This window comes from Arachis ipaensis, chromosome B3, assembly GCF_059453495.1.
Source record: "Arachis ipaensis isolate K30076 ecotype BB chromosome B3, ASM5945349v1, whole genome shotgun sequence".
NCBI classification, from domain to species: domain Eukaryota; kingdom Viridiplantae; phylum Streptophyta; class Magnoliopsida; order Fabales; family Fabaceae; genus Arachis; species Arachis ipaensis.
Genome location: NC_142438.1, coordinates 34,912,169 through 34,924,079, shown reverse-complemented (window position 1 = coordinate 34,924,079; position 11,911 = coordinate 34,912,169). Strand labels below are relative to the sequence as shown.

General features: G+C 32.5%; 1 pseudogene; it reads right to left on the bottom strand.

Annotated features, from left to right (window-relative positions):
- Positions 1-276: 276 nt before the first annotated feature.
- Positions 277-9,908, bottom strand: LOC148570286 (uncharacterized; annotated as a pseudogene).
- Positions 9,909-11,911: the final 2,003 nt, after the last annotated feature.

The window sequence follows — 11,911 nt, the reverse complement described above, 5'->3', positions numbered from 1 at the left end:
CTGGCGTTGAACGCCAGCCAGATGCTCTTTACTGGCGTTGAACGCCAGTAAGTCCTTCCTCCAGGGTGCAAAATTTTTTTTTCTGCTGTTTTTGATTCTGTTTTTATTTTTAATATTTTTTCGTGACTCCACATGATCATGTACCTAATAAAACATAAAAGAAAAATAAAATAAAATAAAAATTAGATAAATAAAAATTGGGTTGCCTCCCAACAAGCGCTCTTTTAATGTCATAGCTTGACAGTGGGCTCTCCTAGAGCCTCACAGGTGATCAGGTCAATGTTGTATAGTCCCAATACCAAACTTAGAGTTTGGTTGTGGCCTTCCAACACCAAACTTAGAGTTTGACTGTGGGGGCTCTTCTTGACTCTGCACTGAGAGAAGCTTTTCATGCTTCCTCTCCATGGTTACAGAGGAAGGTCCTTGAGCTTTAAACACAAGGTAGTCCCCATTCAATTGAAGGACTAATTCTCCTCTGTTAACATCAATCACAGCTTCTGCTGTGGCTAGGAAGGGTCTTCCAAGGATGATGCATTCATCTTCTTCCTTCCTAGTGTCTAAGACTATGAAATCAGCAGGGATGTAAAGGCCTTCAACCTTTACCAACACGTCCTCTACTAATCCATAAGGTTGTCTTACTGACTTGTCTGCCAATTGTAATGAGAATAAGGCAGGCTGTACCTCAATGATCCCTAGTTTCTCCATTAGAGAGAGTGGCATAAGATTTATGCCTGACCCCAGGTCACACAGAGCCTTGTTAAATGTCATGGTGCCTATAGTACAGGGTATTAAGAATTTACCAGGATCTTGTCTCTTTTGAGGTAAAGTTTTCTGAATCCATGTATCTAGTTCACTAATGAGCAAGGGAGGTTTACCTTCCCAAGTCTCATTACCAAACAGCTTGGCATTCAGCTTCATGATAGCTCCTAGATATTGAGCAACTTGCTCTCCAATCACATCTTCATCCTCTTCTGAGAAAGAATAGTCTTCAAAGCTCACGAATGGCAGAAGGAAATTTAGTGGGATCTCTATGGTCTCTATATGAGCCTCAGATCCCTTTAAGTCCTCAATAGGGAACTCCTTGTTTGAGAGACGTCCCAGGAGGTCTTCCTCACTAGGATTTTCGTCCTCCTCCTTCCTTGTGCATTCGGCCATATTGATTACATTAATGGCCTGGCACTCTCCTTTTGGATTCTCTTTTGTATTACTTGGGAAAATACTGGGAGGAGTTTCACTGACTTTCTTACTTAGCTGGCCCACTTGTGCCTCCAAATTTCTAATGGAGGACCTTGTTTCACTCATGAAACTTAAGGTGGCCTTAGACAGATCAGAGACTAGATTAGCTAAATTAGAAGTACTTTACTCAGAATTCTCTGTCTGTTGCTGAGAAGATGATGGAAAAGGCTTGCTATTTCTTAGCCTATTGCGTCCACCATTGTTAAAGCCTTGTTGAGGCTTTTGTTGATCCTTCCATGAGAAATTTGGATGATTTCACCATGATGGGTTATAGGTGTTTCCATAAGGTTCACCCATGTAATTATCCTCTGCCATTGCAGGGTTTTCAGGATCATAAGCTTCTTCAGAAGCTGCCTCTTTAGTACTGCTGGATGCATTTTGCCATCCATTCAGACTTTGAGAGATCATGTTGACTTGCTGAGTCAACACTTTATTCTGAGCCAATATGGCATTCAGAGCATCAATTTCAAGAACTCCCTTCCTCTGAGGCATCCCACTATTCACGGAATTTCTCTCAGAAGTGTACATGAATTGGTTATTTGCAACCATGTCAATAAGTTCTTGAGCTTCTGCAGGCATTTTCTTTAGGTGAATGGATCCACCTGCAGAATGGTCCAATGACATCTTGGAAAATTCAGATAGACCATAATAGAATATATCTAATATGGTCCATTCTAAAAACATGTCAGAAGGACACTTTTTGGTCATCTGCTTGTATCTTTCCCAAGCTTCATAGAGGAATTCACCATCTTTTTGCTTGAAGGTCTGAGCATCCACTCTAAGCTTGCTCAGCTTTTGAGGAGGAAAGAATTTATCCAAGAAGGCCGTGACCAGCTTATCCCAGGAGTCCAGGCTATCTTTAGGTAGTGAGTCCAACCATGTTCTAGCTCTGTCTCTTACAGCAAAAGGGAAAAGCATGAGCCTGTAGACTTCAGGATCTACTCCATTCGTCTTCACAGTCTCACAAATCTGTAAGAACTCAGTTAAAAACTGGTAAGGATCTTCAGATGGAAGTCCATAAAACTTGCAGTTCTGTTGCATTAAAGCAACTAATTGAGGTTTCAGCTCAAAATTGTTGGCCCCAATGGCAGGAATGGAGATGCTTTTTCCATCAAACTTGGACGTTGGCTTAGTGAAGTCACCAAGCATCCTCCTTGCATTATTGTTGTTGGGTTCGGCTGCCATCTCCTTCTCTTGTTCGAAAATTTCAGAAAGGTTGCCTCTGGATTGTTGTAATTTAGCTTCTCTTAGTTTCCTCTTCAGAGTCCTTTCAGGTTCTGGATCAGCTTCAACAAGAGTGCCTTTTTCCTTATTCCTGATCATATGACAGAGAAGAGAAAAAGAAAAAAGAAAGAGGAATCCTCTATGTCACAGTAAAGAGGATCCTTTGTTGTTAGTAGAAGAAAGAAGGGAAGAAGAGTGAAGAAGAATGGTTAAGGATAGAGGTAGTGATTTGAGATGAGGAGAGGTGAAGAGAAGTGTTAGTAAATAAATAAATAAATAGAAGAAGAGAAGAGGGAGAATTCAAAAATAATTTTGAAAAAGAAGTTAGTGATTTTCGAAAATTAAAGATAAGATATAATTAAAATTAAAATTTAAAAGAAATTTTGAAAAAGAGATGAGATATTTTCGAAAATTAGAGAGGGAAAGGTAGTTAGTTGGTTTTGAAAAAGATAAGAAACAAATAAAAAGTCAAATAGTTAGTTGAAAAAGATATTAAAGTCAAATTTGAAAAAGATAAGAAGATAAGAAGTTAGATAAGATATTTTAAAATCAAATTTGAAAAAGATAAAATTTTGAAAAGGATAAGATAAAAAGATAAGATAAATAGATAAGATAAAAAGATAAAATTTTTAAGAAAAAGATATTTTGAAAAAGATTTAATTTTTAAATTTTAAAATTAATTACTAACAATAAATTTAAAAGATAAGATTCTAGAATTTAAAGATTGAACCTTTCTTAACAAGAAAGTAACAAACTTCAAATTTTTGAATCAATCACATTAATTGTTAGTGTAATTTCAAAAATTAGATATAAAGATAAGAAAAAGATTTTGAAAATATTTTGAAATTTTCAAAAAAGAGGAAAAATTGGAAAAGATATGATTTTTGAAAAAGATTTTGAAAAGATAAGATTTTTAAAATTTGAAAATTTGACTTGACTTGTAAGAAACAACTAATTTTGAAAATTTTTGACTAAGTCAACTCAAATTTTCGAAAATTATAAAAAAAATAAGGAAAATATATTTTTTTTATTTTTGAAATTTTAATTATGAGAGAGAAAAACACAATTATGACCCAAAACATGAAAATTTTGGATCAAAACACATGATGCATGCAAGAACACTATGAATGTCAAGATGAACACCAAGAACATTTTGAAGATCATGATGAACATCAAGAACATATTTTTGAAAAATTTTTTATGCAAAGAAAACATGCAAGACAGCAAACTTAGAAATCTTTAATGCATGGACTCTAACAAACGAAAAATGCATATGAAAAACAACAAACAACACAAAACAAGAAAACATCAAGATCAAACAAGAAGACTTACCAAGAACAACTTGAAGATCATGAAGAACACTATGAATGCATGAATTTTCGAAAAATGCAAGAAAAAATTTTTAAAGCATGCAATTGACACCAAACTTAAAAGTTGACTCAAGACTCAAACAAGAAACATAAAATATTTTTTATTTTTATGATTTTATGATTTTTTTTGGATTTTTATTAATTTTTTCGAAAATATTTTTGGAAAAAAAACGAAAAAGAAAAGAAAAATTTTGAAAAAGATTTTTGAAAGGTTTTTGAAAAGAAAATTACCTAATCTGAGCAATAAGATGAACCGTCAGTTGTTCAAACTCAACAATCCCCGGCAACGGCGCCAAAAACTTGGTGGACGAAATTGTGATTCATTTGTTTATGCATTTTGTAAAATCCATTGCTTTTTTCTTCCCTGGCAATGGCGCCAAAAACTTGGTGCCAATACCATGGTCCACAACTCCGTTCAACTAACCAGCAAGTGTACTAGGTCGTCCAAGTATTAAACCTTACGTGAGTAAAGGTCGATCCCACAGAGATTGTTGGTATGAAGCAAGCTATGGTCACCTTGTAAATCTCAGTCAGGTAGATTAAATGGTTTATGATAAGTTCGAAAATAAATAATAAACAGAAAATAAAATAAGATAGAAATACTTATGTAAATCAATAGTGGGAATTTCAGATAGGCGTATGGAGATGCTGTGCTCCTCTTGAAACTCTGCTTCACTACTTACTCATCCAGTCCTTCTTACTCCTTTCCATGGCAAGCTGTATGTAGGGCATCACCATTGTCAATGGCTACATCCCATCCTCTCAGTGAAAATGGTCCTATGCTTTGTCACAGCACGGCTAATCATCTGTCGGTTCTCAATCAGGTTGGAATAGAATCCCTTGATTCTTTTGCGTCTGTCACTAACGCCCAGCCTTCAGGAGTTTGAAGCTCGTCACAGTCATTCAATACTGGAATCCTACTCAGAATACCATAGACAAGGTTAGACTTTCCAGATTCCCGAAATCCTACTCGGAATACCACAGACAAGGTTAGACTCTCCGGATTCCCATGAATGCCGCCATCTATCTAGCTTATACCATGAAGATTCTGTTTGAGGAATCCAAGAGATATGCGCCCGGCCTAAGGTAGAACGGAAGTGGTTGTCAATCACACGCGTTCATAGGTGAGAATGATGATGAGTGTCACGGATCATCACATTCATCAAGTTGAAGTGCAACGTATATCTTGGAATAAGAATAAGGAGAATTGAATAGAAAATAGTAGTAATTGCATTGAAACTTGAGGTACAGTAGAGCTCTACACCCTTAATCTATGGTGTGCAGAAACTCCACCGTTGAAAATACATAAGTGAAAGGTTCAGGCATGGCCGAATGGCCAGCCCCCTAAATCGTGATCAATAGCCTCCTCAGATGAAGAATAAAACAAAACTGAGACCAAAGATGTAACGTGGTCAAAAGACGACTAATACAATAGTAACTTATCCTATTTATACTAGACTAGCTACTTGGGTTTACATGAGTAAGTAATTGATGCATAAATCCACTTTCGGGGCCCACTTGGTGTGTGCTTGGGCTGAGCTTGATTTATCCACGAGCTGAGGCTTCTCTTGGAGTTGAACGCCAAGTTGTAATGTGTTTTGGGCGTTCAACTCCGGGTCGTGACGTGTTTCTGGCGTTTTACTCCAGACAGCAACATGGAATTGGTGTTGAGCGCCAATTTACGTCGTCAATTCCCGAATAAAGTATGGACTATTATATATTGCTGGAAAGCTCTGGATATCTACTTTCCAATGCCATTGAGAGCGCGCCATTTGGAGTTCTGTAGCTCCAGAAAATTTATTTCGAGTGCAGGGAGGTCAGATTCCAACAACATCAGTAGTCCTTTGTCAGCCTCCTTCTCAGAGTTTTGCTCAAGTCCCTCAATTTCAGCCAGAAATTATCTGAAATCACAGAAAAACACACAAACTCATAGTAAAGTCCAGAAATGTGAATTTAACATAAAAACTAATGAAAACATCCCTAAAAGTAGCTTGAACTTACTAAAAACTACCTAAAAACAATGCCAAAAAGCGTATAAATTATCCGCTCATCATCTAGCTTATTGTTGTCCTTTTAATCTCAGGATCAAAATCAAGAAGTGGTTTTTTGTCTCTGTTCTTATTCGTAAACAAACAGAAAATAAAAAAAGTGAGAATTTTTACGTCAGAGTGAAGAAAATTCCTAGTGAGGTAAACTAGGTAGAATAAATAAAACAAAATAAACTAAATAAATAAAAAAATTTTTCAAAAATAATAAAAAAAAGAAATTAAAATAAACCTTTATATTCATCAAATCTAACTACTTAATACATAAATAAACCTTCATATTCATCAAATCAGATTGACCAAATTCAAAACTTCAAATATAATGTACATGCACGAAAAATGCTAAGCATAGGAATTAAAGTTTACATTATGTATTCATCATATAATGTGCACTATTCATCGAATTAAATTAACACACATGGATTTCTCCGCGTGAATAAAAAACTGAAATCATCCCTTACATGTTAAATTACAAATACTAAGAAGCTACTTCATGTCATATTAAATAACAAAAAATAATTTCTCGTGTTCGTTGTGCAGGAAAAAAAATTAGGCTCAACAATAGAAACAAATACATGATTGAAAAATATCTGAATTCACACATCCCTAACAATGTTGTTCACCTTTAACTCAAATGGATATGTTGATATAACTTTGAATATACAAACATCCCCAACTTGTAACTTGTAATAAAAAGAAAAATTCCTCCATCCAAAACTGAACTTAAACTCAGTTTATCTACCAGAACTATTGAAAAACTTGAAGTAGAATCTACTATGAGAGAAAGGGTCGGGACAAATTATAGTCCATACAATTCTAATACCAAAAGGTTTGAGCTCATTTCATAAAACAACATGAATGTACTACACAAACAAAAAAACAATGAATACATTAACTGGTTTATATCTATAGAAAATTGCTTCTAACATCAAACACAAACAATAAATATTTATGCTAATTTTAATTACCAATCTAGTATATTATAATTTACTTATCTTCATAACAATCCTGTGCTCAACATGTACACCATCTCTTAAAAAATTCATGACAAAATAGAGTTAGTTTAAACAGTTAATGATGATTAAAATGATGTATTGGATGGAGTATTTTTTGTTGAAAAAAATAGATAAGGGTTTAGTTGATTATTATTGTATGTAATTTTGATCATTAGATTGGTTGTCATCATTATCTGAATATTTTAAATCAATGCTATGTTGTTGTTCATAGCTGTCTTTGTCGCTTAAATTAGTAAAAACAATGCTATACTACTGGTCGTGCTTAAGGTCGTACCGAAGGTTAAATTTTAATTCTATCTCATAAATATAATCATCATTGAGCAAATCCTTTACATATGCATTAGGTACAGGAACCAACATTATTGCTGGAAACCGTTACCTCCAACTGGTCAAATGAAATATTTATGCCTTCTAAAGATACCAAATTATTATCATCCACTACTTCTGCACATAGAGTAATATCAGAGATGTTTACATTAAAAGATGATTTGGCTGCATCCTAGTTGGTGAAATTCATGAAATAGGATTCCATGCTATGATTAGAGAATCCTAAAGTCTGCATAAAAGACATATCATTATGAATATTGAGAGGAACTTGGTTGCGTAATATTGAGGACATAAAGGATTGAATTTTAGAAGAAGGATGATCTAAGGATATCATCAAATCATCAGGAGCTTGTGTTGGACATGCATGGCCTACATTACTTGAAGGAACATGTGGGTTCCCGTTAATCAATGGAATTGTATGATCAGTTGAGTCCATATTAATGTTTTTTATGAAAAATTTATGGTTATCCAGTAAAGATTTAATGGGGACTATATAGTTAGAAATTAAATACATGTTGTGATCCATTTCTTGATTAATTAGAAATCTGTCCCTACCAACGTACTTGGTATTAAGCCAATCACCATAATCAAGACGATATTTCTCCAATAGCTATTCGTAACCTTCAACTATGATTGTAGTTCGATCTTCTTTCTGTATTCTTATGTCGATGGTACCATCGTAAGCATCTACGAACACTAAAGTATCAGAGATAACATACATGAAGCTTCTATAGAATAATACAAGGAGCTCTCCAACATCCTGAATTTTTAACATGACATAAAAGAAAAAATGAATATGAAATTACGATCATGGTGAAAAAATAAAAATAAATAATAGATGTAAATATATTTATAACCATATCCAAATTGATTTTCAAAAAGAATGAAGAAGCCTGAAAGTAGTTCTCATACATTCTTGGCATGAAAAATCGAAAGCAATTATTGGGGGAAAGAACAAAGAGAAAGATTTAGTGTTGGACAATAATGTTGCTTTTAAGGAATGCATGCATATTTATTCAAGTATATGAATGATAACCAAAGCATGTTGTAATAAAATCGCATTGAATTAGAAAGCCTTTACATGTTCCGTTGTAAAGGCCAACTAATGAGTGGAAACTCCGAAAGCACGGGATATGATGGAATTACGATAATCGAAGGGAGAAAGAGATACATGATGAACGATTTGAGAATGAAATTAAAGACAAAATGAAAATATTAATTGAAATCATGCATGTAACAGAGTAGCTAATTAGTCTGAAATGAAAAAGGGTGGCTATACATAAGAGAAATTAGTAACTCTAGGTAACAATGATTACATAATGCATCGTAAATAATAGTTACACCAAGTTTTTATTTAATATAATAAGGAGCAATTAAGATTCTTTAAATACAAAAGGAACAAATACAAACAAAAGAGAAAGGAATGACTAATGGTATTATATATTAAATAAATAAATAGATTGAGTGAGGGAGCATGGATGAGGTATGCAAAAGGAAGAACACCTTAAAGAACCCAATCCGGCCTCATGCCCTCTCCTTCAAGAGGTCATCATTTCACTTACTTTCAACCTTCTTTTAAAGGTTTGATATTAGATGTTGTTTTTTTAAAGTATTTTATTTTTTTTGTCCTTTTATTTTATCTTAATTTTTTTCAGGTATGATTTTATTATGAATCTCAAGGTAGCATCTAGACATAAAATTTTGAAACCTAAAGTTAGAATACTTGGATACATGAATAGAGATACTTCGATATATCCTATAAATATGCAATGATCATTGATAGAGACATAGACTAAAGTTATAGTTATTTACAAAAAAATATATATACGCACATTTTCTCATAGAAATTAAGACGTTGATTTATTGTATACTATATTTTTTTTAATTAATCTAATTAGTTTATGAATTTCTTTGTTATGTATTTTTGTTTAGTATTTGTATGAATAAAAATAATAAATTAAACTTAATTTAAAATTAAATATATATAAAAATATTTTTTATTAAAAATACTTGAAATGTAAATAAAAAAACTCATGTATTGCACAAGTACATATGCTAGTTGAAAAACTATTGCTAGTGTATTTGTCTATGTATATTCGCCCTATTTGACTGACACATGATGATAACTAAACGCATTTATTTAGAAGAATAAGATTAGATTGTAATGTGTGATTTGTGGCTAATTTTTTTATATGAAAAAAATATTGGTATTTTTTTTTGTAGAAATGGGATTATTTGGTGTAATTACAGGTGGATGAATTTTGTAAGTGAGAAGTCAAGACGTGGAGGGACGTGTTACAACACATGGGGGTGTGTTGAACATGTGGCAACATCTTAGCCAATACGTGGGGAGCATGTTAAAACACGTAGAGGGGCGTGTTGAATATTTCTACAATACTGTAATACACTTCAAATGTCAATATTCAAATAAAACACCATTTCTATTTAAAAATAATTTTTGGTGATTTGTTGTCTGAATTATAAATTTATATATAATCCCTTTTTCTTTGAAAAAAGTCTCTGGTATGGATTGGAGGAAACATCTATACAAATAGATTCTGAGGTGTATCTCCCATGTAGCGATGCATGACTTCGTTCATCTGTGTTACATAGGAACTTGTGAACTTAAAAGTCTGCAAGCACAGGTTGAGGCAGATAAGGCTGATCATAGTTGGTCGGCTGCTGATCATAGTTAAACTATAATCACATGTTGGTATAGTAACGCTGTATTTGTTTAGATAGAAAATAGGGCGGGATTCAACACGGACGGAAAGAAATAGGGGAAAAATGTGAAGTTTCAGCTGTTTGGTTTTGAAAGAAAATGTCAAGGGAAATATACAATAGTGCCAAAAAGAGAAGGGACCCACCAAAAAATTTTCTCCACAACTTAGGCGAGAAAACAGACGAAAAAATCATTCCACTCTATAATTCTAAACCCTACCCTTCTCTTTTCTTCCAAGACTCTTCTTCAACCTGGGATTCAGCCGTTCATGCTACCTACTTCCAATACTATCAACCACTGTAGCTGTTATCAACGGTCTATTCCTCCACCACTACTCAACCAGTCTAGTCACAACGGCTTGCATCTACTCTAGTGAAATTAGTTAAGTTTTCTATGTTGCTCTTATTTCACATTTCACTCTACATATTCATAGATTTATGTGTTTGTGATTTAATTTTGAAGTATATGGACAGAGATTACATTTTGGTTTGATTTATTAGTTTGTTAACTTTCATGTCTGTAAACTGTTTGATAAAATGCTCCAATAAAAAATTGCAAACTTACTGATTTATAAGTTAATCAGAGTTGGAAGAATTGACATGTGTATAGATAATAGATAAGTTTTTGATGTTCCTCTTATTTCACATTTCACACTATATATTTATGGATCTGTGTTTGTGATTCAATTTTGAAGTATATGGACAGAGATTACATTTTGATTTGATTTATTAGTTTGTTAACTTTCATGTTTGTAAATTGTTTGATAAAATGCTCCAACAAAAAAATGCAAATTTACTGATTCATAAGTTAATCAGAGTTGGGAGAATTGACATGTGTATAGACTATAGATAAGTTTTTTATGTTGCTTTTATTTTACATTTCACTCTATATATTCATGGATCTGTGTGTTTGTGATTCAATTTTGAAGTATATGGACAGAGATTATATTTTAGTTTGATTTATTAGTTTGTTAACTTTTATGTCTATAAACTATTTGATAAAATGTTTCAATCGAAAATATAACCAGTAAATTATGTTTCATATGATAATTTAATATAAGGCGAAACAATTTGCTGAATTAAAGCATGGTTTAGTTAAACTAATTGACTTCGCAGGACACATACAAATTATTATTATTAGGGAGCTAAGTTAATAAACGATAGCAACTAACAACTTACCTTTCACGACAAAGTAAACTTGGTCCACGGTGCTTGTTCGCAAACTTGCTCCATAATCTACACCTTTTATAACTATTCAACTATTTTATTTATTTTTACACAAAATTCATAAGTAATTCTCACATAAATTATGGGATACATGATGAAGATGATTAAAATATTTTTTTATATAAAAAGGACAACTAAAAATTATTAAGCAATTTTAAATATTTGATTAAATAAATCTATGATATAACATATAAAAAAATTAATTACTATCTTTATGTGAATAGTCACTATATATCAAGAAAATTCTCTTTTATAGTGTTCAATAATTTTTTTCTAAAATACTCTTTTCTATATATCCATAATTTTTTTTATTTTTATATAAACTTAAATCCAAAACCACATTAACACTTATTAATTGCTTTCTTTTTCTATGTTTTTTGTTTTTTTAATATGTAGTTTATGTTTAAATTTTTTCAAAAGTTATAAAAAATAGCTATCTGTCAATTGGTTGAGATTCTTTTATAATTAAATATATTCTTTGATTAGAAGGTCATATATATAAATACTAGTTATTTAATTGCATTGCTTATGCTTAACATATGATGCTATATTTTTTTCTTTTTTTGGTGCTGTAAATCTACGATATGTACATTTGAATCTACAAAGTGTTTGTTAAATGGATAAGGATGATCATGAAGAAAGATTTTTGGTCACCAATATGGAAGACATCTTTAATTGTGATTTCCCACTAAACCATTCCTTTAAGTTTGGGGTTGATAATCAGGAAAATATGTTAACCTTTGAA